This window comes from Sceloporus occidentalis, unplaced genomic scaffold, assembly GCF_023333645.1.
Source record: "Sceloporus occidentalis isolate IW3139 unplaced genomic scaffold, rSceOcc1.0.p SCAF_6, whole genome shotgun sequence".
NCBI classification, from domain to species: Eukaryota; Metazoa; Chordata; class Lepidosauria; order Squamata; family Phrynosomatidae; genus Sceloporus; species Sceloporus occidentalis.
Genome location: NW_028316986.1, coordinates 114,973,335 through 114,997,268, shown reverse-complemented (window position 1 = coordinate 114,997,268; position 23,934 = coordinate 114,973,335). Strand labels below are relative to the sequence as shown.

At 40.9% G+C, this 23,934-nt stretch overlaps 1 pseudogene; it reads left to right on the top strand.

The window, feature by feature from the left end:
* The window catches only part of LOC149311288 (uncharacterized), a 50,689-nt pseudogene extending 27,120 nt beyond the window's left edge, over positions 1–23,569 (top strand).
* The last annotated feature ends 365 nt before the right edge of the window (positions 23,570–23,934 follow it).

Genomic DNA, 23,934 nt, shown 5'->3' with positions numbered 1-23,934 from the left:
ATTTATGTGTGAAGACATAGGAATGTTGGTCAGAATTTACTTAGGCAGTTACAAATGCGAAACCACCCTAGTTACATAGCATAGTGTTTCCCGCACCCACCCAATTCTCTTACTAGGCATCAGCCTCTGTCAGCAACAAGGGTGTGTTTCCCTGTCAATCAAGAAGCAGCTGATTGATGTTCTCACTTTCTCCCATGAGCGATCTCCAGTGGAATGGTCAGAAGCTGGAGCTCTGGTGCAATTCCCATGCACAGTGCAGATCTCTTGGGAAGCGGGTGTGAAACACCAGTCAGCTGCTCCCTGACTGACAGAAAACAGGTCCACATCACTTGCAATGAACTTTCATGATCCCTATGTATTCCCTAAACTAGTGACTATGAGGAATCATGGATATGAACCAGTCACATTTGTGTAACTCTAGGTTATCCATTCATAACTTCCCAAGTGAATTCAAGTCGTAAGGAGTTGCCTTTCACTGACTCAGACCATATGTAAGTCCATCTCACCTATGACTTCAGCTCTGACTGACAGGGAATTCAGTTAAGATTCACTGTGCTTGCCTAGGCTTGCTGTCAAAAAAGTGCATGGGTTGTTTATCCATGGATCAACCATCCATGACTTGAAAATATTCCAAAAAAGATATAAATTCAAAAAAGCAAACTCTGATTTAGCCTTTTTATACAAGGGGCACCATTTCATTACACCACCGTATTTAATGGAACTTGACCATCCATGGATTTTGGTATCCATAGGGCAGGGGGAGGTTCTGGAACAAAACCCCAGAGGTTACCAAGGACCAACTGTATATGCCATAGACTTTGTCCAGTATAAAATAGCAGCGTTTTATGCATGTCTCTTTAGAAGTGAGCACTTTAAATTCAACTAAAATTTCTCTGGTGTAAATCAGATAAGCAGTACTAACAGAGCAATCATCTACTTTCCTACCCAGATCTTTGAAATCAGTGGGGTTTCCTTCCAGGTAAGTGAGTGTATGATTGCAAATCCTAGATTTTATTTCTCCTTTGAGGGTTCAAATGCACTTTACTTGAAAAAGAAAACCAAAGTTCTTTCCCCCCCTCTCCTATTACTAAAGCAGCTTTGAAAGGAATGATTTCAAATGGGTAATCAGCAGTTGACATTGTATGCCTGTTAGTGTATGTCTGTTAGCAAACCCTATATGCATAATTCAAAAATAATTTGCATAATATGCACTTCAGATAGCCTGGGTTTTGAAAACTGTAATAGTTCAGCCTCACCTTCAGGCTCCTATATAACTTGGGAACTGGTTGCCTAAAGGACCAACAGCACTGAAATTCCTGGGGATTATACTAACTTTCTTAATCCTTTTACTAGATGGTTTTAGAAAAAAGATGGGTGGAAAATGACCTTCAGTGTGCCCGGACCAAATTCACTTTAGGTGATATTTGAAGATCTTGTTCAATCTCTTAATTCATGAATACCTGTCTTTGGCCTGTTACAGACTGCCAAAATAAAGCTGCTTCGGTTCTCTTTGGAGGTATGCTATTTAAATGATGCATGGGTCCTAAGAGTCCGGAGGTCACACCAAAGCCACATTCCATTCCTAAGCACTGGAGTGCAGCTTTGGTGCAGCTTCCGGATTCTTAGGATGCATGCATCATGTAAACAGCATAGCTCCAAAGAGACCCGAACAGGTTTATTTTAGCAGTCTGTAACAGGCCATGGTTCACTATAATGCATATACTTCTTTTCTGTTTTAACACTGTTTCATCACTGTTTAAAACCACAATTCTTAATTACATTATAAGACAGAAACTCAAAAGAAGTGAAAAATGGGATAAACATTTTCAGATAAATTATTCCTAGATCCACTGAGAGGAAAATGCCCACACTGCTGACTTTTTTTCTGGCTTCAGGTGTAAATTCTGTTAACCAGAATTAACAACTGCTCTGGACAGAAAGAAAACAGTGGCCAAATAATTTCCATCATAATTAATTTATAGCATACTCAAAAGACATTGTCTTTAGTTATATTTTTCTGGTGTCCTGCTACAACCTATTCAATTTTTGTTACTAATCTTCTTAAAATTGTTATTTATTATGAATCAGACTAACAGAAGGCCCACATCCTTCAGTGCATTCTGGCCTGACTCTCATCTGAACAATACTACCTTACATCTGGTTCTTCCCTGCCAGTCATGGAGCTACTCCAATAGGCCCTCTGTTTTTCTTTACATAAAACTTAACTAATGCATCACATTATTAGAATACCAACATTGTTTCAGAACTGAATCTGGAATCCCTTCCTCTGAAGGCCCCTTTCTGTGTGGTAATTTTAGGGCACAATTTGATCTACACAATATTCTTTGCATTATTTCCCTTGCTTGTTACCCAGCTGCATCTTTTTCCAAATAACATTCTGGGTGCTGTTTCCATCACTGATTGACTAACTGTTTTATCAGCATTGTAAATGAAACAGTAGTATGGTCTTATTCATTGAATCTGCAATGAATGCATCATGTAATGGAATATAAGAGCATTGGATGCACTGTGGGCAGAGTAAGAATATGATTTAAAAAAAAAACAACCCTGTGAATAAGTCACATAAGGCACCATTTTGCCTGGATCTTAAAGAAAAGGAATAATACAACTGAGCTGTCTCCTTTTTCAAATTCTATTTTATCCATTCACAAACACCTAGAAATATCTAGGGGTTAAACTAGTTTTTATCCAAATGTATTATTTGATTAGTTGATAATACTTCTAAGTACAGTGTGCCCGCATCATACACGGGTGCGCTTTATGCGGCTTTCAGCATACACTGAAAGCCGCACAGGGAGACGGGTCTGCGCATCCCATAGGGACGAATGGGGTGCACGCACTGCCATGCCACCACGTGCATGAGCCCCATTCATTTAAATGGGGCTTGAGCATAAGCAATATTTGTTTTACGCTGGGGAGTCCAGAACAGATCTCCCACATAAAGAAAAGGTGAACTGTAGTTTCAAAAGTACAGTGATACTCATGTCACTGTATGGCTTGAAGTTGAAAGATTCCAGCTGTCATGCAATTAGAACAGCCACATGAGGTTAGTTTTCTTTTAATTATCTCTTGTTCATATTTCACTGTCTTATTGGTCACATGGCCAGTTCAAATTATTGCCCACATAGGCCATACATAGGGATGCCATATCCCGGTGGCCCCCGGGACAAATCCACTTTTGGGGGCCCCCTCCCGGTCCTGGTCCGGTTTGACCCCCAGACCCTGGTTCGGGGCCTGCGCGGCGCCAACCCACCTTCCCCCGCCTCCCCGTGCGGCCCGGCCACGCCACCCACCTCCTCCTCCTCCTCCGTTCCAGGCCACGCGGTCGCGTGGAGGAAGCGAAGGAGGAGGCGGTGTGCCTCCTGAGCGCAGCCGTGTGGCCTGGAACGGAGGAGAAGGAGGAGGAGGAGGTGGGTGGTGCGGCCACGCGGGGAGGCGGGGAAGGGTGGCAGGGAGGTGGGGAGGGGGGCGCGGGTGTACGCAGGAGGCGCACCTCCTCCTCCTCCTCCTCCTCCTCTGTTCCAGGCCACGTGGCCGCGTGGAGGAAGCAAAGGAGGAGGCGGTGTGCCTCCTGCGCACGCCCGCACACCCCTCCCCGCCTTGTGCGCCCCCGCGCCCCCCACCTCCTCCTCCTCCTCCTCCGTTCCTTCCAGGCCACCCAGCAAATGAAGGAGGGGGAGAAGGAGGAGGAGGAAAAGGAGGAGGGGGGAGAAGAAGGAGGAGGAGGAGGAGTAAGAAGAAGGAGAAGAAGAAGAGGAGGAGGAGGAGGAGGTGGTGAGTGAGTGGCCAGAGGCCTCCAGTTGGTTTTATTTTGGGGGGGGGAGTCTTTTAATGCTAACAAGTCTCCCTTATTTTGACAATGATAGTGTGATGATGATGATATGAGTCAGCTTCAGAGACATGCAGGCACTGTTTCTGAAGCCGAGAGAATGTCACCTTCCAAAGTGCATTTTCTGTGTGTTTTTGGTTCTTTAATGGTGATACTGATATCAGCAAGCCTCTGAGTCACGGCCAATGTAAGTTGCTCTCATTTTTACAAACTCAAGTGCAGTGGAAAAAAAACCAAAGTCCATTGACAAAGTACACACTTCTGAGAAGTACAGTTGAATCCGAGGGCAAACCGACTTCTTGTTAAACCACCTTGACATATTCAGTATGCATAGCATGTTCAGTGTGAAACCCAAAGAGTTTGGTTATCAAATAAGCCTCTGAAATATGCAAGAGGCCATGTTAAGTAAAGCCATGTTCAATGCCCAAATGCACTGTTTGGAATGGGGGGGGGGGGGGTGGCCAGAAAGGGAAAGTACATTTCTGCCATCTGTCTAGGAATAATGCCCAAATGTCCTCCATTTTGATCATGCCTAAGAGACATGAATTTATATTAACATTTTTTTTTAAAACCATCAATTTTTTCCGCATGTCCTCCATTTAAAAAAAATGTGCCCTACATTTGAAAATTTTGTCCTACATTTGTCCTACATTTGTCCCGGTTTGGAGGTCCAGACTTATGGCAACCCTAGCCATACAGATTCCATATATTGCATATGTACGATATGTGATAACACTTTTAAAGTGCACTAGCAGTTCAAACATACTATAAGCCCACATAGAAGGTGTAGGGTGTACAATTAGAGACATTGTTCCTATTCACAAGGTCCACACATTTATTTTAAGATTAGAAAATAACACACAACTTCTCTCTGTATTCACTCTCCTAACCCCAGAAACAGCTTTCCAGACTGTGTTGGGAAAGCCTTAAACACTGGATTGTACTGCATTTTTGTGGACATCTAGAATATTGACATCAGAGATGTTGCTGCTTACACAGTGGAATGGCAACAGGAAAAATATCACTCTTTATTAAGGGTCATTTACTAGTTTCAAATTCCTACTAAAAGGTGAAAGATAACTTCAGAATTTAAACCACTAGTCCAAAGTCATTCTCTCTCTCTGATCTACAAGGAACTCTTCAGAAAACCAAGGTTTTGCTGAAGTATGTACAAATGTACTAGCAAAATTAGGGCTGAGCCCTTCATTGAGATATATCTTGCTATGATAGTCTCCTAGTCAGTGTGGCAGTCCTCCTAAGTCAGTCATTTCTGTATTGGTGAAGAATGGCACAGCAGAAATGAGTCTATTTTCCTTTAGTTATACGTACTGCAAGGGTCATTCTTCAGGACCTCCTAGAAGAGGGACTTAGTTTTCAGGACCTCCTAGCTTTTCTGATGCTTCCTCTTCTTTCCACTTGTCTTGGGGCGGTCCTGTCACAAAGCAAAGATGACTTTCAGGGGGAATTTTGATTGTTATATGATAGGAATGGAATTCTGGCATTCACAGTCAAAAAAGTTCGACTTATGTAAGTTGTTAACAGGATGCCCATTTAGAGGATTTTTTTTTAATTTTGTTTGAAAGGATGTGTGTGCTTATGTGTTTTCATTGTGGTTTTCTCCCCCCCCCCCCCTTTCTCTTTAAATGGTGAATGGGAATTATAAAACTCTCCAGTTGTGGCAAGACTGCAGTGTCCATGGACTCTAGCCAGCATAGCCAATGGAAAGGAATGCTGGAAGGTGCAGCCTAATGACATCTGGAAGGCTGCATGATTCCCACAACTGCTTGAAATAGTTAATTTAGCTATAGGAAGATCAAACTGACGAATGTTAGCCTATCTTCATTCTATTTTGACCCTTACAAAAATGGTCTTTCTACAAAAGTGAGCCTGCCCCATTTTTTTGGGGCTGGTAGGTACCTCCCTGCTTTCATAATGATTTCCCAAACCATTTTTTCACTGGTGCTACAGTGAATTTACATTTTACTGGGTTTTTCCTCTTGACCCTAAGATCTCTTTGCTAGTAAATAATAGCCTATTGAAGCCAATGAGCAGATGTGTGTGTAATACAAATGCAGAAACATCCAAACATTTATTTGATATTTATGTGAACCCATTTACATTGAAACTCATTTGTTATGTTGTCCACTCAGTCAGTTTTGAGAGATGGTTCTGGAGCTACAGTCTGCTTTGTATTTGCAAAGCTGCCATGGCATTCTTCTGTATTATGTTTTATAGGAAATGCAAAACATTTCAATAAGCCACAATAACAAAAAAACACTCCAATACCCTTGAAGAGGATGGAATCTAGTTTGATATACAAAGAGAAACTACTTTGAAATGAATCCAATGTCATGTTGTTGAAAAACTTTAATGGGAAAGATTAACTTTTGAAAGTCTGCAGTGGTTTACAAAGCTTCAAATGCTCACAAATCTACTAAGCCAGCCCATTTAAAGAATCTAAATACGCTTGCACATTTTTAAGCTTCTCAACTTTGAATATTAGCTTTGAAGTTGTGCCAGAACTGGAGCTGCCTTGAAAATGAATTCATGACATTGGAATTAGTGTTGGGTGTGTGGCATGCCTAATGATAATCTTGACCACGCTTGCCATTGACAGCCAGCACATATGGTGCTTCTGAGTCAATAATTCTTCAAAGATAAGATATGGAACATCTTGGCTCTTTTCATCTTTGTACACTGATGGTTTGGACATTCTGCACTGTCCAAAGACAGTCTGTTTAATGACAGGTGGCATTTTTCCACAGCATAGAAAGATTGCCTGCAGATTTCCTTAGTCACACTGTCCATCCAAGAAATGTACAGCAGGAGCCTAAGTGAAACATGGTAATTGAAAGAGTCTTTTGCAGAGATGCCAAAGGATTTCACATGTTTTTGAGTTCCAAGGAAAAGCCTTTGGTGTTTTGTGGCAAGCCAGGGTAGGCCAGAACATGAGTAAACCAGCAAAATGGTGCATTTAATGCTATCCACTTTCACTATGGATAGCATTAAGTTGTTTATCTTTCTGTCTGGATAATGATACAGCAGAACCAAGAACAAGAGGCAATTCCACGTCAAGTGGAGAATCTATATAGCTAGTGGAGCCCACTTTAATGGAATTCCTGCAGACATACACAAAGTCTAATCTGAACTTCAGATGCTGAATTTTTAGAAAGGTTTCTTATTTCTGAATGGATGATTTCATATTATCTCACTGCACTATGAGTCAGCCTGGCTTACTATTGTGTAACCAAGAAAATTGAAAAAAAAATGTTTTCCAGCTTCTGAGTTGTGCATATGATCCACACTGGACAACAAAACAAAATAATTCAAGATTCTGTCTGAACTGTGCTTTATGTTTTGCTTTAGGTTTTGCTCTATATTTTGCATTGACATTTGTACTTCGTGTGAAAAATACAAGTCCTCCTGTCTTTTTCTTTGTCTCTGTGGTGTCTTATTTTCTTGCTTTAACAGAAGATGAATCGACTCTGTAGAAATAATGAAATTTGACTCCACTTAACTACATGGCTCTCTCCTACAGAATTCTGGGATTTGTAGTTTTGTGCAGCACCAACACTGTTGAGCACAGAAGGCTAAAGGCCTTGTAAAAGTACAAACCCTAGGATTCCATAGAATGGAACTACAGCACTTAAAGTGGTGTCAGACTGTATTATTTTTATAGTGTAGATGCACTCAGAGTTCCCTCACTCCTTTTGTTATCTTCCTCTCTCGCATCCATCTTTCTTCCCTCTCTCCTTCCTATCTGCTGTACACATCCAGTGTGTTATCTTCCTACCACTATTTGTTAGCACAAAAATAATCTATGACATGCCTCTATGAATATATGTACATTACAAATCTAATCAAATGACACATACTTCCCAATGAATGGCTGCAGTTAATGTGTGCGACTCTAGATGTGAGGATGTCCTAATCTTTCCTATTTTAAGATAAACCCATGAGCCCTCCTGGCTCTAGCATAGATTATAAGAGTCATAATAGCACTCTCCACTAGGGAGATAAAGAATCATAGAATCATAGAATCATAGAGTTGGAAGAGACCACAAGGGCCATCCAGTCCAACCCCCTGCCATGCAGGAAATCCAAATCAAAGCATCCCCAACAGATGGCCATCTAGCCTCTGCTTAAAGACCTCCAAGGAAGGAGACTCCACTACACTCCGGGGGAGTTTGTTCCACTGTCGAACAGCCCTTACTGTCAGGAAGTTCTTCCTAATGTTGAGGTAGAATCTCTTTTCCTGCAGCTTGCATCCATTGTTCCGGGTCCTGTTCTCTGGAGCAGCAGAAAACAAGCTTGCTCCCTCCTCAATATGACATCCTTTCAAATATTTAAACAGGGCTATCATATCACCTCTTAACCTTCTCTTCTCCAGGCTAAATATCCCCAGCTCCCTGAGTCGTTCCTCATAGGGCAAGGTTTCCAGACCTTTCACCATTTTAGTCGTCCTCCTTTGGACATGCTCTAGTTTCTCAATGTCTTTTTTGAATTGTGGTGCCCAGAACTGGACACAATATTCCAGGTGGGGCCTGACCAGAGCAGAATACAGTGGCACTATTACTTCTCTTGACCTAGACACTATACTTTTATTGATGCAGCCTAGAATTGCATTGGCCTTTTTAGCTGCCGCATCACACTGTTGACTCATATTCAACTTATGGTCTACTTGGACTCCTAGATCTCTTTCACATGTACTTTCATTCAGCAATGTGTCTCCCATCCTATATCTGTGCATTTCATTTTTCTGCCCTAAGTGCATTACCTTACATTTCTCTGTGTTGAATTTCATTTTGTTAGCTTTGGCCCAGCTTTCTAGTCTATTCAGATCATTTTGAATGTTGGTCCTGTCCTCTGCAGTATTAACTATTCCTCCTAATTTGGTGTCATTTGCAAATTTGATAAGTGTGCTCCCAATTCTGTCATCCAGGTCATTGATAAAGATGTTGAATAACACTGGGCCCAGGACAGAGCCCTGTGGGACCCCACTGGTCACTTCCCTCCAGGAGGAAAAAGAGCCATTGTTGAGCACCCTTTGGGTTCGGCCGGTCAACCAATTACAGATCCATTTAACAGTTACTTTGTCTAGCCCACATTTTACAAGCTTGTTTGCAAGAATATCATGGGAAACCTTGTCAAAGGCCTTACTGAAACCAAGATATACTATATCCACAGCATTCCCTTCATCTACCAAGCTGGTAATTTTATCAAAGAAAGAGATCAGATTTGTCCGGCATGATTTGTTTCTCTGAAACCCATGTTGACTTTTTGTGATTATGGCATTGCTTTCTAGATGTTCACAGACTCTCTGTTTAATGATCTGCTCTAGAATCTTTCCTGGTATTGATGTCAGACTGACTGGATGATAATTGTTGGGATCCTCTTTTTTCCCCTTTTTGAAGATGGGGACAACATTTGCCCTCCTCCAGTCTTGTGGGACTTCTCCTGTTCTCCAGGAGTTCTCAAAAATAATTGCCAATGGCTCCGATATTACATTTGCCAGTTCTTTTAATACTCTTGGATGTAGTTCATCTGGTCCTGGAGACTTAAATTCATTTAGATTAACAAGGTATTCCTCTACTATCTCTTTACTTATTCTGTGCTGAAATTCCCCTGTTCTGTCCTCTGCTCCATTATCTTCAGGTTGAGCACCCTTTGCCTTTTCTGAGAAGATTGAGGCAAAGAAGGTGTTGAGTAATTCTGGCTTTTCTCTGTTTTCTGTTAGCATTTTGCCATCTTCTCCACACAGTGGCCCTATCGTTTCCTTCTTCTTCCTTTTGCTGCGGACATATCCAAAAAAGCCCTTTTTGTTGTTCTTAACCTCTCTAGCAAGCCTGAGTTCATTCTGCGCTTTAGCTTTTCTGACTTTACCCCTGCACATGCCTGCTATTTCTTTGAATTCCTTTTTTGTGATTTCCCCCTTTTTCCATTTCTTATACATGTTCCGTTTCAAACTTAGCTCGGTTGAAAGTTCCTTAGTCATCCATCCTGGTTTCTTGAGACACCTCCCGTTTTTCTTTCTCACTGGAACTGTTTGAAATTGTGCCTTCAGTATCTCTCTTTTGAGAAACTCCCATCCGGTCTGAACTCCCTTCTCTTTTAGTATTTCTGACCATGGGATCACCCTCAATACTTCTCTAAGTTTACTGAAATCCGCTCTCCTAAAGTCTAGAATGCGTGTTTGACTATGCCTGGCTTCTCCTCTCCATTGTATAACAAACTCCAGGAGAACATGGTCACTTCCACCTAAGGATCCCACCACTTGCACCCCATTAACCAAGTCATCCTTGTTGGTTAGGATCAGATCCAAAATAGCTGACCCCCTTGTTGTCTCTTCCACCTTTTGGACAATGAAATTGTCTTCCAGGCAAGTGAGGAATTTGGTAGACCTTGAGGATCTGGCTGAGTTTGACTTCCAACAAATATCAGGGTAGTTGAAGTCGCCCATCACTACTACATCTCTCTTTTCTGACTGTGTGGTCATCTGTTCTAGAAAGGCATCATCCAATTCCTCCGTCTGACTTGGGGGTCTGTAGTAGACTCCCACCATAACATCCTTGTTGTTTCCCTCCCCTTTGATTCTTATCCAGATGCTCTCCACCTGGCTTCCATGACTGATGTCCTGGATCTCTTCACTGGTGTAAATATCTCTGACATATAGTGCTATTCCTCCTCCTTTCCTGTTTGGCCTATTTCTCTTAAAAAGGTTATACCCCTCTATTTCCACATTCCAATCATGAGACTCATCCCACCAGGTTTCAGTGATGCCTATTATATCATATTTGCTTTGCTGTACTAGGAGTTCAAGTTCATCCTGCTTATTTCCCATGCTCTGTGCATTAGTGTAGAGGCATCGCAGACCACGGGTCCCATTTACTTGCTTGTGCAAGTTTATTTGCCTCCCACTGTTGGATCCTTGCACTTTTTTTCTTGTTTCCTCTATGTCTGTTTGACTATTTTCACCATCCCTTTCGCCTTCCTTAATATTGTCTCCCTTCCCCACGGAACTCAGTTTAAAGCCCTCCTGATCAAGTTCTTGAGACTGTTGGCAAAAACATTTCTTCCAACTGGTGTGAGATGCAACCCGTCCGTTGCAAGAAGTCCCTCCTCATGGAACCGCAGCCCATGATCAAAGAATCCAAATTGTTCTAGGTGGCACCATCTGCAAAGCCAGTTGTTCACATCCGCTATTTTCCTCTCCCTTCCTGGACTGTGCCCTTCAACTGGCAGAAGAGACGAGATGACAACCTGTACATCCATTCCTTTCAGCTTCCTACCAAGCGCCTCGTAATCCCTTTTAATGTTCTGCAGGCTGTGTCTTGCAGTATCATTGGTTCCCACGTGGACCAAGAGGAAGGGGTATTGGTCAATAGGCTTGACCAGTCTTGTCAGCCTCTCTGTCACATCACGGATCTTTGCCCCTGGGAGACAACACACCTCTCGAGACATCTTATCAGGCCTACAAATCACTGCTTCTGTACCCCTCAGCAAGGAGTCCCCCACTATGACCACACGCCTCCTACGAGATTTAGCAGCAGCTGTTCCCTTGGGTGGGACACTCAGGCTTGCCTGCTCTGTCCCTGAAGTCTGTCCATGCTGCTCTTCTTCATCCTCCTTGATAAGGGAAAGAGCTTTGAATCGATTCTCTAGCTGCAAGCTCCCCGAACAATCCCTTCTTGGCCTACTTCTCTGTGTGACATTCCTCCAGCTATCTTCCTCCTGTGTATGTGAAGTGACCTCCTCGGCTCTAGCACCTTCCTCTGCATGGTATTCGTCCAGGATTGTTAGTTCTGTTCTGTCCAGGAAATCCTCCTGCTCCCTAATATGCTGAAGTGTAGCTACTCTGGACTCCAACTGCTGCACTTTCTCCTCCAAGAGGGCTACCAACTTGCACTTGGGGCATGTGAAGTTCTCCACTTCTTTAGGCAAGAAGACAAACATCCCACAAGTGTTGCAGGTGACTGCCGTGGTTCCGTCAGTGTCCATACTGAAAAGTCTTAGGAAATTACTGGAACAGGACCGTGGGCTTCCTCCTGAAAAAAAGAATCCTCCAGAAAACACCAACGTTAAGCCCCTGATGCTTCAACAATTTGTGGCAGTGAGCTCGATCAATTCTGCCTTTGCTGTAGATTTCCTTGGATTAAAAAAATGAAATAAAAATTGAAATAAAATTTCGTGCGCCGTTAGGCGCGCAGCTCTGGGAGAAGAAATAAAGAGCTAGTCTGCTAGCTCCGCCCCTAGTGACTCACAGGTGTGACTCACTGAAGATGTGACTACAAGCACACTCTTCCTAGAGTTTAAAAAACAATTAAACAGTCACCACTTAAAATGGCTGCCCAGCTACCTCTCTCCTCCTCTTCTCTGTAGCAGGAACTCAGAGATAATTGCTTACCCTTGATCAGGGCAATATTTCGAGATAGGATACATTGACATTGCATTTGCTTGATACATTGAGAGTCCTTGCTGAGAAAATTGGCAATTGCTGCAAGATTTTCCCCATTTTGAGATCTTTTTTCAAAACAAGTTTGCTAAAAGATTTTACAGTAGTTTAAAGAAAATATTGTGGGTTTTTTGTTCATTCTGTCTTCCTTTACCAAGAAAGGTGTTATCGATTTTATCCCCCAAACTCTCAAAATGTGAAAAAAGAATTTTAAAAAATCACATCCAACATTTTAAAAATCTCTTCTTTTTGCATGCAAAAGTGAAAATGTATAGCCCTTCCCTCACTTACACAAGTCCATGAACATGTTACTAATGTCATTCACTTTATTTTGACGTATTGGGAAGAAAATCCTAAAAGGATCTCTGCTCACCCCTGTGAAAATTATCATGAAAATAGACTAATAATGAATTAACAATTTATTGCTCTTTCATGACATCTAAATAGCGTTCTGAAGCAATTGCCTTACTGTATAGCTCGCCTTAATCTCATATGCAATCAAAGATCTGAAAAAGAGTCATAACTCTGAGGCAGCCAAGGTATTCCAAGGATAAATCTTGTCTATGGTAGGGTACAGACCGCCCAAAAAGGACGGTCTCCTGGCACCTAGTTTTGGTCCATGAGAAAGCCGCAGACTCCAGACCGTGGGACTTCCCTGTGGACCAAAAAGAACCCGTGAAAAGAGGGTTCTTCTTGCAACACCATTACGATGTCGCAGTGCACCAATGGCGCACTCATGACGTTGTAATGGCACTGTGACATGTGGACGCTATGTGTCCAGCACATCATAATGGCGGTGCCCGTATGTGCAGGGCACCACAATTTTGATGCCTTTGTCACATACGAGGGGTGAGGGGCATCTAGAAACGCTGCCCTGAGGCACCCCTCACACATGATGAGGGCGTCCTTTGCAGCCTGTCTGGACTGGGCCTAAAAACATGGTTTAGGCCAGTGTCCACTGTATTCTGTAATGGGCCTACTAGTTAGTAAGCTCCACTGATTTTATTTTTGCACAGACATGCATAGGGATACACTGGTCATGCTTCATAAATACATGCACACAAAACTTTTGTATACGGGGAAAAATATCTTTATGCCACTCCTTGGATGAGGTTGGCTGACCACCTGGGAAGCCTCATACTGGGATGCATGGCATGCATGGCCGAAATACTGAAGGATAGTCCTGTATGAGAAGGAACTGCAATCATTGTTTTTCCTTTCATGAAAAATAAAATTTTGCTAGGAAATGTGCAGGTTTGTTCTCACTCTTTCGACTTTTCCCTCCTAGGTACTTACCTAAATCTCATTGGCAATTCTTTTTTACAGCCTTTGAAATAAGCTAAGTAAATCAGACATTAGACACTTATCTTTACCTTCCCAGAGATACACATACAGAAAAAATTATTCTGCTAGACACAGAATATCACTTGTTCCAGAGAAGAAGAAGAAGAAGAAGAAGAAGAAGATGTCCCAATCCTATTTCTTAAGTCTCTTGTCCCAGTGCTATTCGTTAAAGCCATCATGGTGTGGACAGACAAATGATTTGTATCAAAGCCAACAAAAAAAGTAGTTAATCAGCTTTCATGTTTTGGAATCACTTCCCTCGAGATGCAGTGCCCTCCTTCCCCACCTCTTTTTCAGAAAGTATGTTTAAAACCTATATATCACAGTCTGCAAAGACTGACACACTTAAATTTCTTTTAATGTGTTTGTTTAATTGATTTCTTTTGAGGCAAGTGGAAATTTGTCACTTGACAACAGCTGCTACAGTTTTTTTCAGGAGTCTGCTAAGCATCGGTTTTCCAAATGAGCCTGTGTCTCAAGAGGAAGGGAAACCAAATCAGAAAGTGCATTCACAATTCTATTACTGACACTCCCCCTCCACCAGTAATGTATGCCTGTCTCTGAAGGCAACGCTTCCCTCCACATATCTACCCCTCATCCTTGTTCAGAATGAGAATACACTCTTTGCCAGCTCGGTTTCATTAAAATTATGCTGCTCAGCTGTGAAAACAAACTTATAATGGGTTGAATGAGTTGCCTCTGTTCACCAGCTGCTGGGGAGGTGGGCTTTTTTTGAAATGTCATGGAATAAATAAGTCAAAAAGCAACATTTTGCTGAGGGATCCTTTTTTAAAGAAAAAGTGACTGGCTTGGTTGCATTTCTCTCCCTGAGCCCTATTTTAAAATAATGGATGACACTTGCAGTTTTATAAACAAATCTGGAAAAGAAGGCCCTTGAACCTTGATGAATTGGAATAAAAAAAACATTTAAAGATTATCCTTCATCATACCAAGACAGTGTACAAATATCCCTTGATATCATAGAATCATAGAATCGTAGAGTTGGAAGAGACCACAAGGGCCATCCAGTCCAACCCTGTGCCATGCAGGAACTCTTAATCAAAGCATCCCCGACAGATGGCTATCCAGCCTCTGTGTAAAGACCTCCAAGGAAGGAGACTCCACTACACTAAACTCTCCACTCTACTTAGTAGTTTCCAACTTCTGGTGACCCTATCATGGCATTTTCTTGGCAAGATTTCTTCAGAGGGGTTTTTCCATTGCCATCCTCCCTTGCAAATACCTTTCCAATATTATATTAGTTGTGTTGTATTGTGTGCAGTCATCCATTCCATGGATGGCTTCACTGATCATTAATTACCTCTTCCCCAGGAGTATTTTCCAACTCTCCAAGCAGATTTAGAGGAATTCCACTGATAGATCTTCCACCAATTCAAAGGAGCTTTCTCCAAACAACACCATTGGGTACTTTTATCATTTTGGTGTAGCATTAATGCATTTTTAGATATTTGCTTGTATTTCATTGCATTTTTCTTTTCTTTCTTCATGATAACTGAATGATGCCCAGAGAACCAATTTTATAGATGTCTTATAAACACTGTCAGAGATCCAGCATCATCAGACATAACTACAATGACAGAATTATATTGTAATAGTTACAGCCGATGATGTAACTCTGTACTCTATTCTGCTTTGGTCAGACCTCACCTGGAATACTGTGTACAGTTCTAGGCACCACAGTTTAAGGGTGATATTGACAAGTTGGAACATGTCCAGAGAAGAGTGACCAAAATGGTGAAAGATTTGGAAACCATGCCATATGAGGAGTGACTCAAGGAGCTGGGTATATTTAGTTTGAGAAAGAGAAGGTTAAGAGGTGACATGATAACCATGTTTAAATATTTGAAAGGAGGTCATATTGGGGATGGGGCAAGCTGTTTTTTTCTGCTCCAGAGACTAGGACACAGGCACAAATTCAGACTACAGAAAAAAAGAACTTCCTGATGGTAAGAGCTGTTCAACAGTGGAATATGCTGCCTTGGAGTATGGTGGGGTCTCCTACTTTGGAGGTTTTTAAATAGGCTGGATGGCCATCTGTCAGGAGTGCTATGGTTATATATTCCTGCATGGCAGGGGTCAGACTGGATGGCCCTTGTTGTCCCTTGCAATTCCATGTTTCAATGTCCTACACCTCAAATCTACAGATTCAGCCTAGCAGCATCTCAACTGTGATTCCTCAGATTGGGGTGCTGGAAAATGATGTCCAGAACAATCTTCTGGACATGCTGTGTGTCATGAACAGGCAGCTGAAGAGACCTCTTGGGGTCCTGCTGCAACAGCTTGTCTCAAAAACACTCTGGTGAATGGGATAGTAGAACAGACATCATTTCTTAGCATGCTGATCTTCAGCAGCTCAGAAACTTTTTGGGCAAGGTGTTGCTAGTCTAAATATGTAGATTTTTTGGGGGGGGGGTCACATCCAGTCATTAATGACCATACATGTGAATTCCCAGCAGTTATGAGACTGTGAATCCAGTTTACAATCTTATAACTACTGAACAGAATGCCAGCCATTAACAATAAATAAATGATGCAGGAAAACACAAAACTCACTCCTTTTAATCCTGAGTGAGGCACATGCTGTTTTTCTGCTCCATCAATGTTAGTAAACAAAGACCAAGTAAAGAGAAAGTAATTGAAGCAGAGTCTAGTTCTTCCCATTTGGATTCATGTCTGCACAGGAGTGGGTTATTATGGCATAATTTCACAGCTTGAGTGTCTGTATTGGCGAGAAAGGATGACGGTTAGTATTTTGAGATGGTCTAAATCATTTGTATATCTAGAATTACCACATAAAGATTGAGGGTGAATCCAGCCATAGTTGTATTTAAAACAGACCTAGTGAAATAATAGGGTCAAAATGAACTGTACAGTATGTGCATCCCTTAAGCAGCATTGATTTCAGTGTGACAACTCTAAGCAGGACTACAGCTGGATTTGACCTAATGCAATGTATTTTACATTAATGTACTTTATAGCCTGGCCCCCAGATTTCAACCTTACTTATTTAAAGTTCATTTAGCATTATGCTTTCTAGTAATAAATTAGGCTAGGATTTTGGAGGCTGCAGGTACTTCTTACTGTGACCTTTCCAAACTGAACATGTTGTAAACTGAAGGACATTCTTACTTTGCTAAAGAAGGTTAAGTTGAAATGAGTTGGGATTTACTTTACACTGTAAAAGAAGTAACACTGATTCATAGTCACCCTGATGCCTTTGGGGAGTCAGATCTAGACTTACATGCCAGCCTCTGTCTGCTGCAAATACAAGACTGACTCCTGTGGCTGACATTTCCATTAGTGCAGTGGCACGGAGCTGTTCCAAAGAGTCAGCTTCACATTGAGAGAGACAAATCCTTGAAAACCTCTGGCCAGCCCTAGGGGGCAAATCTAAAGATAAGGACTGAACTCTTGAATTTGGCCTGCAGTTGAGTGGTCAGTCAGTCAAAACTGAAAAGATCTGCAGTGCTGTGACTGTCCTGCAGTAAAAACCACCCTCATCTCTGAGGCAGGCAAGCAGGTGAATTTTAATGCTCCCCTGACCATTTGCTTTTATAAAGCAAACTGTCTAGCAATAGTAACAGAAAAGAACATGATTTGCTTTGGGCTAGTGCAAAGAGCACATTCATTACAGTGGTATTTTATGCAAAGTAGACATACGATCACTTTATGATCTTCGTGCAGACATCAGATCACTCAAGTACTGGAAGTTAGACATTTGTGGGACACTAGGTTTTTGTTTGATGCACTGCCCTCGACTAGGTGCACCATAGCTTCAACACTAGTGGCCGTTGGTTTCCTCTCCATGTGAATCATCTCTGGTTTTGTTTTATTTTAAAGAAGCTATCCAAGATTGTGAACTTGATTTTTGAAATATATTCAGCACCTTGGATAGCCCTTTCAATGTTTAGAATAAAATTCATGGTGGGTTCACTACACCACTAAACTGGAAGCCAAAGCCATGGGTAAATGAAGGGCATGAATCCTTGTCCTCTGTGACTGCTAATGGAGTGACATTTCTGGACTGTACACTCCGGCTACAAAGATGAGAATTCTGGTCATCTGTTTAAGCCCGCTCAGCTTGACAAATCCTTTTGCTCACTGAATTTTGGATTCCCAGCTCTGTTCACTGTTTGTAAAGGAACTTCAGAACATACCAATTTAGACTGATTATAATCAAGAAACTTTAAATATCCATGTAAAGGAGTTTAGCAAATTCAACAAATCTTTTATATTTGGAATCGAAATAACTTGAGATGCAAAGATCTTCCAATAACTGAGTGTGGGATGAATCCTGATATTCAGGCATTCATTCATCCACTTTAAATCCTTAAATGTCTGTGTTTGAATCCCTATATATTCAGCCCTGACATCTCCTGTTACGGGTGGAATAAGTGGTGGTATCTTCTCCCTCAGATGTTCCTCGTGTCTAATACTTATATAGGCACAACAAGGACCTCTGAATGCTAGGAATAGCTGTGCCTGGTTAAGAATTCTGAGGTTTTAATATGGGAGAGAAGCTAACTTTTCCAATATTCATTAAATATACATTTACACTTTTGTGAGGGTACACTTTTGGCAAAAGAAATTATTTCATTGGAGCAGGAACTTGATATCTGAATGGTGGGTATTTGGTGTTCCTCATTCTTTTTAAAAACTTTTCTGTGGATTCATTATTGCCTCTCTGAATTGTCCCATTTGCTTATCTTTCTTTTGAGAGGTGCTGCATCATACCATATCAAAATTCCAGGTGCCTCGGGGCATGGAGAGATGTGGAACAAGAAGGTGAATTTCTTTTCTATTTTTAGGGAGGAAAAAAAACATGGAGCCATAGTCCTTTTCTTTCCCACCTGGAGAAGGCAGGATTTTTGTTTTGTTGTAACTATATTGTCGTATTTATAATTGTATTGTTTTATTGTTTGTAATTTTTTGAAATAGTCAGTAGACTAATTCAATAAATAAACTGGAAATTGATTTAGCTTAAACTGTTACTCTCAAAGACTGATTAAATAATATCATTTAATCACATTTCCCATTTTTATTTTCCTGCTTTTTCTTCGTAAGTATGCATACTAATTGGCTGCTATAACAGTTAAAATATATTGGCTTCTGCTTAAAAAAACAGCTTTTATACAGCCATGGAACATATTTTAAAGCCTTTATTCATTCAGCCAGCATGTCTTTTGAACTGCATATTACATCTTGTCTGTGCAAACAAGGGAACAGTTGTGAAACTAATTAATATATCTGTACTAAAAGCCAGCATGGTATGGAAGTTTGAATGTTGGACTAGGTTTCTAGGAGACCAGAGTGTGAATTCTTGTTGAAACTCATTGAAACTCACTTGGACAAACCACATTCTCTCAGCTTTAGAGGAAGGCAATAATAACCCTCTTCTGAATAAATCTGGTCAGGAAGCCATTATAACAGGTGGCCTCCATGGTTTTGCTTTTTCATTGTGTCACTGGGCACTCTAATGCACTTTATGGGCAGTGTATCACTTGTGCGAGTGTGTGGCTGGTCACATGGGGCATCCAATGGTAAGGCAACTGAGTGAAAAGAGGGAGGTGATTGTTGATCTCAGATAGTGTATTTGTGTGATGATGTGCATTCATGGGGGAGGACAAAAATCCCCAAAGGTGCCATGTAGTACGGATGGATGTCCAACCCACCTTGGGAGCAGGCCCTGTGGACAGTGGAGTTTCCCAATAATTCAGGGGAAAACAGGATCAACTCAGTTTTTCCTCCCTGTCTGCTCAGCCACCATGCTACGATCCCCCCCCCCCCCGAGATGCATGTCATTTTTAACTTCAGGCAGGTACAATATGGCCCTCTCCATTCTGGAAACAATTGTATCTATGGAACTTAACCAATGTATATAGGCTAAAAAAAAGCCAGTTGATCTAAAAATTAGCCAAAATTTGCAAACCATTATTTAGAAGGGAAGAATTTAATGCTTGAAAAGTCCAATTGTAAGAGGGGAGGGGAGGGGAGGGGAGGGGAGGGGAGGGGAGGGGAGGGAGAGAATCAGATGTGACAGCTTATTCTCACTACTAGATAATAGCCAGAAACTCTTTGGTAGAACAATATTTTCATACAGGTAATTTCATACATTGTTTGAATGGTGAATTTATAGAGATCCAGGACGGATTGTCTCAATGAGACAATGGATTGTACTGGATCCTAGTTTCTGGGATATTTTGATATGGGGTTGATGTCTTAGTTTGAAGGCTCACTATAGTTTTCTATTTTGGAAATCACAGGAAATCATAGTTTGTACTGATTAGGAAATTCACACATAATCTACCCATGTGAGAGGACAGTGAAGAAATAAGAGAAAATTAATTACTTTTGTCTCTTGTTCTATGTCATTGTAACTGAAGTTCAGAAAAATCATTGGAATGGCACTAATGACTTTGACAGAGTGTCAGAAATTTATTTTTAAGATCTCAAATTGTATAATTTATTTGATAATATTAAAACTATATTTCAGTTATGAAAAAATACTTTAAATGCAGTTAGAAAAATTACTGATTAAAATAAATTAGATTTAATTGTTAAAAGTCTACTTTAAATCTGGATTTGAATGATAAAATCCATTATTAAAAATTTGCCACCAGTGTTCCTAGCCTGTTCCCAACAGTTCTTCAGCATAAATTGTCCTCAAATGACTATAAATTACAGTGCAGCTCAGCATAATGGCCATATCCTCTTTGAAAAATGTATTACCATCTTTTGTGCTATAGGTAGATAAATGCAGTTTTTCAATTAGATTGTGGATAACATTAACTTTGTATACTGTTTTACAATGGTATTCAACAGAAGGAGAGAAAGGGAGAGTAGAGAAAAAGAGAGCTCAGAAGCCAGAAAGGGCAGTTTTAGCAGTGACCTTTATGATACAAGATCATATTTTAAGATGAATCCGTTTGCCTAAAGTATGTTTTGAAGAGAAATCTTTCATAGCGATTTCACTGCCTACTTTTAATCTGTTTCCAAGCACCCTATGAGGCTATAAGCATTGACCCTTGCACTGTACTTTAAATAGGAATGCTAGCTGAACTTAAAGGGGTAAAACTGTCTTTATTTCACATTTAAACTGCTAAGTTAATACTCATACTACAGAATATGATCTAGCCAGAGTTCGGTGCTTTTTGCTCCCAGTGATATCAGAGGGAGCATTATGATCAGCCTGGAGATTCTGTGGCTTGAGTATTCTGCCAAGTTATACACACAGGACAACCAAAGTCAATCACTTGCTGATTTCAGTGGGAGAGCTTCAAGAATATTCTTAATTGATCCATTGGAATCAATAGGACTTAAGTGTGATTGATTTTTAGCTGGATCATTCCTGCCAATGTGTTCTGATGCTGGGTTGCAATCTCCTTTGAAGGATATTTTATTATCTTTCTTGCTTGCCATTTTGCTTGAGGTTAATTTCCATGCACATATACCACCAGCTGAGATCTTGGATCAGGCAGAAATATAGTAAAGTTCTGCCAAGTGGAACTACTACCAAGTGTTGGTTATTACCTATAAAGCCCTACATGGCTTGGGCCCAACTTACTTGAGGGACTGCATCTCCCCATATAATCCGCCCCGCACACTCAGAACAACCGGGAAGAACTTGCTAGAAATTCCATCATCTACATATGCTAGAGGGCTTCCCAGAGGGCTTCTCAGTAGCGGCCCCACAAATCTGGAACAGTCTTCCCAAGGAACTCCACCTGATCACCCCCCCTAGAAACATTCAAAAAGAGGCTAAAAACTTTCCTCTTCTGTCAAGCCTTCCCCTCTGGAAAATGAACTAGTGTACTTTGATCCCATCAACTTTCTGCCTCACCCTTTCAAATGATTGTTTTAGATTTGTATATTGTATATTGTGTTATTGGTTTTATCTATTTTATGATGTGTTTGTAACTGGTTTTAAATTTTGTGTACACCGCTTTGATCTTCTGGAAAAGTGGTATAAAAATAAAATTTATTATTATTATTATTATTATTATTATTATTATTACTACTCCCCATCCCTCTCCACCCACCATTTATTTGCTTTGACTCCCCTAACATAGCCAATTCTTGTCTGATGGTGAATGGACAGGGTGGCAGAGAGAACATACAGCTATGTTCCCACAGCTAGATGCACAAGATCAATTTGATAATGATCCAGTATGGTTTACACAGGATGCTACATCTGTAGGAATATTTGGTATCTCTATTTAGCAGAGTGCATCAGGGCTAGTGTTTTGTTTTTGACTATTAAATTGCAAGCCTTGTGAGAGGGAATGTGGTGTTGTTCTTCATGTAGAACAATGAAAAAACTTTCAGCATTACAATAACAACAAGAGAGGGAGAGGGAGAAGGAGAAGGAGATGATGATTCTGGTGGAGATGGTGATGATGATGAACAGTTCTGGTACACAAAAAGTTTTTCAGGAAAGCCTGTCTGCCATTGCTGAACTTCTCAGTGACAAACTTCTGATAAGCTCCCCCCCCCCAAAAAAAACCTCCACTGCTTCCCATAATACAATTTGACAACCATTACTCTACAGAAATGAGTGTCTATATCAAGACCTTTTCACAGAGATGTTACCTAGGTGAAAGCAATCTAAAAATTTGCTGCAGGACCTGCCAATACAGAAACTTTCTTGAAAACAGTGCATAGCCTGGGGAACTGTTTTCATATCAAACTGCTAAACTCTGTAGGCAGGACTGCTCTGGAAGATTTGAAGGACAGCTGGAGAAGAGTTAGGCGATACTCTAGTCAAGAAAAGGCTGATATTAACATTTATTTATGTTTTATGTATTTACATATTTTATATTGTCCATCTGAAGATAAAGGGGAGTGGCTTATTCAAGCTATGATAAATATATATTAAAAAGCTCAGATTGCAATATAGAATTTAAACACAGAGAGAAACCAGCTACAAGGATAAAGAAATCACATCAGCTATAAAAACAAAAGACAAGCAGTATATCAAATAAAGAGAAAATAAGATTATGAGGTGATATGATACCCTGTTTAAATACTTGAAACGATATCATACTGAAAATGGAGCAAATTTGTTTCTCCAACTCCAAATTTGTTTCTCCAACTCCACTGCAGAGCAATGGATTCAAACTACAAGAAAAGAGATTCCACCTCAACATTAGGAAGAATGTCTTGACAGGAAGAGCTGTTGTGGAGTCTCATTCTTTAGAGATTTTTAAACAGAGGCTGGATGGCCATGGGAGTGGTATAGTTGTATATTCTTGCATGATAGGGGGTTGAACTGGATAGCCCTTGTGGCCTTATCCAACTCTATGATTGTATGAGTCTAACAGTTCACACCAACTTTAAAATATGCTATAAAAATGCCTAGTCCAAAAATGATACAAGAGCCTTGGCCAGCCTCGGAGTTACCCCGATCTCCTCCGTTACCTGTCTTTCCATTTCTGCACATGGGCAGCTGTCTGCATGAGTATGCCACCAAGCCACCCAACATGTCTGTCACTGCTGTGGGTCACTTCTTTCTGATGTCAGAACAAGGAGCCCAGTAATGATCATGTATGGGTGTTTCAATCTGACTTCAGAGCAAGAGACTGGTGATAGTGGCAGGTGCACTGATGCTTGTGGAAACAGCCACTCTGGCATAGAAATAGAGGACTCCAGATCTTCCCAGAAGATCGAAAGTAAGAGGTAAGTTCTTTTAATGCATGTCAACAGTGTCATCCACAATTCTGGTGCTGAACAAATGAGACATTGTCCTAACTGTTCACATCAGCACTGAAGTTTGGATCATGCGTTATCCAAACAGGACAATGCCAAAACAGAAAGAAGGACTCTTTGGCCATGCAGACAAAGTCAGTGTAAATATGGATCAAGTCTCCATGGGAGATTGTTTCACTGTTGGGATGCCACATTAAGGAATATTGTCTCCCTTGAGGTGTGTATCAACTGTCCTTGAAGGAGAAACTGTTCTGAAAGCACAGACAGCCCAACTGATACTGAGGCTCCATACTGAAAATAGCTACATTTAACCATCACAGATAGTTAAGAATTGTAATAGGCTGATTTTTGATGAGAACATTCCCAAAGTTGCAAATATCTTCATAAATTGAATGGAAAGAAATAGAGATTTCTTTTTTAAAAAATGAATGTGAAAGAAAGCATACTGAGGTGCCAAGTTCTGGATAGATTGCACAAATGATCTTTATTTTCTAAGTCATTAAAAGACTAAAGATAGTAGGCTTTTAAAAACCTTATCAGGGCACTCTATAGCAATAGCAGG